At 38.7% G+C, this 7,778-nt stretch overlaps 1 long non-coding RNA gene across 2 annotated transcripts in view; it reads right to left on the reverse strand.

Moving 5' to 3' along the window:
* The window catches only part of LOC107593394 (uncharacterized), a 58,691-nt gene that overhangs the window by 31,740 nt on the left and 19,173 nt on the right, over positions 1-7,778 (reverse strand). For both annotated transcript variants that reach the window (XR_001610078.1, XR_001610079.1), the window contains exon 3: positions 2,133-2,206. This is a non-coding gene — a long non-coding RNA (uncharacterized lncRNA). The remainder of the gene's footprint in view (positions 1-2,132; positions 2,207-7,778) is intronic.

Raw genomic sequence — 7,778 nt, forward strand, 5'->3', positions numbered from 1 at the left:
AGAATTTTTAACACATATTTACAGCTTTAAAATAATGTATCTCTCACTGAAAGCTTGGCCTTCACGTCAATTGCATTTAAATGCAAAACCATTTTGCATTTAAATGACTGAAATATGTTTTGAAATAAAAAAATTCCTTTCAGATAGTTAGTTTACATAGTTGCTCAAAACATCTTACTGTTTATTTATTCATTATCTAAAATTTTGGTCCTGGCTATCCTTAAATGACTATACTTTAAATGTCTATTACTACAAAAAAAAAATTCTTAATAAAGTTTTCAATATGGAAAAATAAAATGCTGTCTCTGCTGTAAGTGTTCACTTTCACCCACCCACAAACGCACACTCGCACCAGTCTTAAATGCTGACACGACGCCAACCTGATGTACAGTACAAGGCTTACACTGTTACCCTCAGTGCTGGAGCGAGGCCAGCGTATAGGCCTGATGTTTACAGTTCTAACTCAAGTGGTCCTTTCACCTTCATTCAGCCTTACAATCAGCGTTTCATTCCCTAAATAGAGACCTGACCCTGTGACATATCAAAGTTAATATGTGTTCGCAAGACCTAGAATGATACAGGCCGCAGCTGTTCTGTAGTGGCGGTTGTACGACACAGATCATGTAACCTCACCCTGAATGGTAAGGCAAAAACGACTGCAGAAATTCTGCCGTTTTAAACATCACAAACACCTACTCTTGCTCAAAGACAACAGCATGCCTGTCAAGCAGAGGTTAATCTGAGAGTCATCGAGAGTGGTATCATAACTGTACCCAGCACAATTGTCCAATAATATTTCAGGCCTCCATTATAAGACTCTTCCCTTCAGTTACAAGCTGGGCAGATAAAAGTTATAATCACTCCCGGCCCCTTTGTTATTTCTCCATTCAGCTCACCTCACCGATCTGCTTCTCTTTCGTCCGACAGCCATTCAGAGCGGACTTAACACACTGGCGACAAGCACTACAACTGCAGCTAAAATAAAAAGTGCCTGCCCCGGTGTAATAGAGCGTATTGATCTGAGCCGAAGACACTGTTTGACTTGAAATCACGGGGATAAAGCTGCTGCATTAGCGTGCGGCCCTGAACTTTGAGCTGGAATATGCCATTCTTAGTGGCCTAATTATGCAGGGCCAACAGTGGTGCTTTCTGCACACTAATATAACTCTGTCCTGCACCTCATATCGAAGTGACATTTGAAAAAAGATTAATATGAACTTAACTTTCAGGAAGCTTGTTTGCTCAACATTACCAGGAGCAACACTTTGCAAGATATGATCTTTATTACTAGGCTGGAAAGAGAAAACTCCCATTTAAGACATATTGTGGCAGAAAACTGCAGCCGTATATTGACTGTTTACTAAGACCCTGTCTGTGTTTCTTTAAAGGGGGCTCTTTCTTCATTGCTGTGAATGCTCTTATTGAGGGCAACTGGCAGCCTGAAAGTACCAATAACATAGTTGGTATTAGCATAGAGAATAGATTCGCTCCATACGCACTGATGGAAGTGTGTTTGAGTGGAACGTGGAGTTAGGTGCTAACAAGCAAACCAGTTTTCAAATGACTACTTTATGCCTTTTAAAAGTATCAAAAAGACTATGATCTTTATAAAATCATTAATGTGTGGCGTTTTATATAAGTCACGAGTGGTTATGAGCTGTTTTTTCAAGCAATTTTAGTTCTAGGAAAGTGACACAGAACAAAACAACACACTCATCATTGTAATCATTTGTGTAAGGCCACCATTTCCTGTGTTGATGAAGCATGAACAGTGGTTTCTTGAGTTGAAAATCATAGCAGACAGACATAAAGGGGTAAGACAGCAGCAATCATGGGGGAAAAAACAGGTGTTAATGGAGCAGTGCTACACAAGTTATTTTCAAGCAATTTTAGTTCTAGGAAAGTGACACAGAACAAAACAACACACTCATCATTGTAATCATTTGTGTAAGGCCACCATTTCCTGTGTTGATGAAGCATGAACAGTGGTTTCTTGAGTTGAAAATCATAGCAGACAGACATAAAGGGGTAAGACAGCAGCAATCATGGGGGAAAAACAGGTGTTAATGGAGCAGTGCTACACAAGGTTGTTGGACAAGATGCATTAAGCAGAATGTATTGTTTATACTTACATAAACAGAAAGACTTCTCTATCTCCAGCTCCCAAAAATCACTGGTGAGTTGATTTTGAATTCATGAAAATGACCTACAACAGAACAAAAATAAATGTGATTAAGTTTACATGGCTTTATTAAATATGTGTACATATAAGCGTTGGGCAAAACTCAGAATTGGCTTCCTTTCAATGTAAAACTCTTTACTGTCACTTTTGATCAATTTAATGCATTATTGCTGATTATACGTATTCATTCTTTAAAAGAGTAAAAACAAGGCAGAAGAACAGAAAATCATGAGAGAGGATATCAGAGGAGCGAAGTGAAGTGAGGTTGCTGGCAGGCGGTCAGAGTCCCAGCAGATGAAGTTAAACAGTCGTAGCGCCGCACAACCTCCGGTTACTCTGCTCTCTCCCTGAGGAGCTCAATCCTAGACAGTGTTTAGAGTCCACTTCTCTAATACCTCATTAATCTGTCCCTGCACTGTTTGATTCAACTAATAAATGGCTTTCATACAAAGCACTTGTTTTCTCTAATTCCTCTCTCTGCAGAGCACTAATGATTTATTTAGTTACACGCACTGCTAGTTCTAGCAGGTCTTCTGAGGTCCTCCAGCAACGGCGGCACCACTAAGGAAACACAAACAAACAGACGGTGAACCAAAACCACCGACAACACCCAGTTTCACCATTATCCGACCATATGTGTAGCACTACACCTCCCCTGCATGTGACGGAAGATGTAGATGAAAAAAGAGAGAGAGAAAGAGTCCTGCATAAACCTCACGGATGTTCATTTCTCCACATTATTCTGTTTTTCACAACAAGCAGGAATCTCATTACCAGCTGATTTATACAATTAGCCTGCCTCAGCATCACCAATTAAACAAGGACACAGGGGTTTGAGGTCACAGCTAATTGATCCGACTGCAATTTGCGCCATCTCTGCTGGAACCAAAATCTGCCCTCCCGTGCAAGCGTTGAAGATCTAAGTCAAATGCATAGACCAAGTAAATGGCTGTGTGGGAGGGTGGGTTAATAGAATAAACTGAGATCTTTGGTCTCCAATGGATCTGAATGTGGCAACCTTGAGGCTGAAGGTGACAATGGGAGAAAAGAGGCAGGAGGTCTGACCCTTGTGTGAATGGAAAGCTGTTGTCATCTTAATAGCACCTCTGAGCTGACAGTCTATTCCACGTTCTCAAAGGACCATGCCAGAGGCCTGATTGCATCCCAGTTCACACCACACACACACACAGTGTGTATTTATGCACACACGCTCACATATATTTCTCACAGAGTTAATGCCAGCTCTCTTTCGTGCCACACAAACCCTTGACGGAGGTAGTAATTCTATAAACGCTTTTCTCTTTGTGAGCCATACAACATCTGACTAATTCCTGTTGTGCTTTAATAAGTACAGGGCTGTTTTAATTGCACAGGGCCAAAAAAACTAAAAGATGGTGAAAAATTGTGAAAGTTACAAGCTTGCAATAAAGAAAATGGTGTAATTTTATATTTGTTTAGATGAAAAAAAGGCCTCTTTGATTATGAATAAGATGACAATGATATTAGAAATAATTACACCAATGCAATAATAAAACATGCAATGTATAAAAGACTGTGACAGGCAGCTGTAGTGTTAAGCAGAGCTGGATTAAACAGGACTTCACTGCCGTTTCTAAATGAGTGATCATGAATTCCTTAAAAAGAGTTCCAATCAGCACCAGCCTGTTTTTATTAGTCACCCAACAGTTTTATTACGGATTCATTGTGTCCGCAACTACCACTGCGGTTTTCTCACATGTTGAGCTCTGTTCTTTTTTTCTCTTCTTGACAATGACTGCAGTGATGAAGCAGCTGTGGTTGTACAAATGGGAGCTGAAATAAAGAGAGATGAAGAAAGGAAGAACTGTTCAAGTAGCCAAGCGTCTTGGCAAATTACTAGACGAAAAGCTAAGGCCCATTAAACCCTATGAGGACAGACTAGGGGGCACCCAAAAATTAATGATAGGTTTTCCTTTGAAACAACCTTTAGTCATGTGCCACACTGCGTAGGATAAAGAATTAAGCTGTTTAAAAAAAATACAGATTTTTAAAATGTCCTGAATTTTTCAGAGAGGTTAAGTGGGGTGCTTAAAGCTCGTGTTGGTGAGGCCAATCCATCGACTATGACAGTGACTCCAGCTAGACCCTCCAACAAACACACTAGCACAAACTGACTCCAAGAGCACAAGCCAATGGATACACACACATGACATGACGTAAGAGTAACAGATGAGTGGGGATGTTACCTTTGCCTTAGCCAGTGATATACGTGCTTTACATTTTACTCAAGAAGAAGAATTCAGAATGAATTCAGAAAGAAAAGTCCTTTCAGAAATCCAATGAGCCTACAAATTCCAGGCATGTGTTCATTTACAGTAGGTTCAGCTGATTTGATCAATCCTCTGCATAACAGCACTGTGTCTTTGACCATCATATGACGAGGGTTGGGAATCAGTGACTAACCTCATATTAATTAACGGCCATGCTCTCGCACGGCAGATGCAGGCAGCTTGTTTTAAATATATTTGCAAAAGTGGGAGAAGTACAGTAGCGTGCTTTACATAATACACTGCAAATGTGTACCGATAAGAGAGCTTTAAGAAGCTGAACTGTAATGTAAAGCAAAGTGGTTCAGATGGGTCAAATATAGATGAAATCCTTCATCTTTCTGAGCATGGACATGCTGAACTCTCTTAAGGAAGGAACATTTTCATTTGCATCAACTTTGCCTTAGCTTTCTTCTGATCCAGCAACCTGCAAAAAATAAAATCAGTTTAAATGTCCTATTTCCCCAAGTCCAGAACATGTTAAGAGGGGATTTAGGGGAAGTAGTTATTGGGACAAAAGAGGCAATATCCCCCATCAGCAGGACGGTCTCTTACCTGGTGGAGGACAGGTTATCTCTGTACTAACAGCAGGACCACTGATGGGAGAAGAGGTGGGGGTGGGTGAAAATAAGGCAGAACAGAGCCATAAGACGGGCCACTCACACCCAGCAGTGGGCGGAAGAGCAAAAGAGCTAAAGTGGTGTTTTTGTCAGAGCCAATATTCCTCCTGACAAAAATCAACTAGTGCACGCACACAGCTGACAGATCTGCAGGTGTAAAAGCACGGTACCAGATATTAAGTACAGATGTAAGGGTTGTGAATTAAGGATATTCCTTCAATTCCAATTCAATTCTTGATTTTGAATCAAATTTGAGCTGAGGTAGCAAACAGGATGCAGACATGCATTTTGAATTTAAATAAAGAAAATTAAAAGAAATTCAAGTAGCTATAATTTTTAACTTGGCAAATTTTTGTTGCAGATCAATTCAATGTTTATCAGGCATTGTCGTCTATGATACATACAAGAGGACAATATTAACAACTGAAAGAAAAAATGTGTTGTAAAGATTTTTATAAATTGATTTTAAAACTATTTATTGTGCTTCACAAAATGCTTTATTGATTATATCAGCACAATTAATGAGATCCAGAATTTGAGCTTGTGCAGGGATCAAACAGTTCAAATTATTTAAACTTGCATTGACAGCTGTTGTTTATAATGGGATGAGTGTATTCTAATAAATTTGCATTATTTATTCAAAATTGTATTTAAAAGGTTTTTTTTAGTTATCTAAAACATTTAAATAAAGTGCACAGTTCTCAAGTTCGTTTAGTCAAATCGTATGCAATTCACCCAAATAAAATAGGTATTTAATTTAAAATTCTATTGATTGAAATTACAACATTAAGAATAAATAATTGAAATATTTGCACAGCAGATAAAGACAAAAAAATATTAAGATGAATTATGCAGGTGCCGATCAAATCATACTCATAAAACACACATAGATGAAAGACGTAATGTGACTGATAACTAAAGCCGGAATACAAGTCAACAAATGTTGGCACATTGATTTGATATGCTTCCTACCACTGGAAAAAAATAATTCCCATAAAGATTATCCCTTATTGCAATTCATTTGAATTAGTTTTTCAGACAAATATAAAAGATAGGTCGTGCAGACAATCAGAGTGGCTATGCTTCGCCTGCCTACAATAAGCATTTAAATGCAAATATGTCTGATGCACAAACAACATGCAACTTCTGTCAGTGGGTCTGATGCACACAGAGAACCTGCAACTTCTGTCAGTGGCAACATAATCAACCTGCAATTGTCTCCTGACTCGGAGTCATTTCCAGTGACAAGGTCTTAGCAGCAAGCATCTGTATTCAAATTACTGCACTATTTAAGGCCGCACAGTCTGTACAGGGATATGTTTCCTACGGTAAGTCGTGCTGAAAGTCAATCATATGGTGAATTAAACCAGAATGGAATCAATCGATCCAGAAAAGATCAGGTTACAACCAGGCCCGGCGGTTACGTGCAAATGATTTGTGTTGTTCTTGTTCAGATGCAGGAGTGTGTGCACGGCAAAGTCTCATTTCTCAAATATTACATTTGCAATTGAATTGAAACCTTCATGGTTCACATTCTCTATGAATGAACAGAGACAATTTAAATGAAGAGACGTGGTCAAGAACGCAGATGAAGAAAAAGGAGTTGTGTGCAGCATTCTCCTTCAGAAGAATAGAAGAAACCTCAGTTAAGTATGCCAGGAGAGTATGCAAGTCTTGGTTCCCCAAAGATGTTTTTGTTTTTTTTTGGTGATAAGTAAAATCTGAAAAATATTTCAGGTCTCAATATGAATGATGGAATAACAAAAAAGAGGTTACGACTCATCTGTACTTGCATTCTTCATGCACAAGTTCACTTTTAATTATTTTACCAGCAAGCAGGGAGGAGCACATTGTGCTCTAGGGTTTTGACTGGTGGCTTCATGAAAATCCAGAACCATGTTTTTCACAGGCAGAGAAAAGGTAAGAGCAAAAATAAAGAATGAATCAGCTTTTTTCTTTCAATTTACATCTTAAAGTCCAAGAGCATGTTCAAATTCCTGCTCTAACCGTGTTTGATAGAGTTCTGTGCTATGAAGAAGGTAAAATCATTCATAACACTTTTCATTTTTGCATATATTTTCTCTACAAATCTTTTAGAAGTCTTACAGCAAGAATGTCAACATAGATGTAAATCTTAACCACTGAGAAAATCATTTTCTCTTTTATTTCTCAACAAATCACTATTAACCCCATTTCAAAAATCACCTCAAAATCCACAATCACTCAGCATATGCAAACGAATCCATTAATTAAAAAAGAAAAAAAAATATTGGCTTGAAAATTGTTCTTCGTTCTTAATTTTTTAGAGAGGAAAATGATTTAAAAGATGGACATAAATCTCAGCTGACAGGACTGGAAGTCGCTCAGTTTCTCTCTCACTGCTCTCTCCCCTATATGCTAGAGCTTCTCAGACTGTACGAGAGAGAGAGCTCCTCTCTTCTCTGCGATTCCCCCCTCTGAGAAAACAAATGTAGTGTTTGAGTCACTGATCGGGGGTGTAATTGAGTTTAACACTCTTTTTCTGCAGGAAAAAAAGAGTCTTTGAAATGAGGAGGTCAAATTACCTCTCCAGTCAGGCAATAAATAAGTCAAACAAGGTAAGGGCTCCTGCCAGCATATTTTAGTGCCGAATTCAATTAGTGAAAAACAAGAGATGCGTGGTTCTTCAGT

Source organism: Sinocyclocheilus grahami, unplaced genomic scaffold (assembly GCF_001515645.1).
Source record: "Sinocyclocheilus grahami isolate Dianchi unplaced genomic scaffold, SAMN03320097.WGS_v1.1 scaffold10.1, whole genome shotgun sequence".
Taxonomy (NCBI): Eukaryota; Metazoa; Chordata; class Actinopteri; order Cypriniformes; family Cyprinidae; genus Sinocyclocheilus; species Sinocyclocheilus grahami.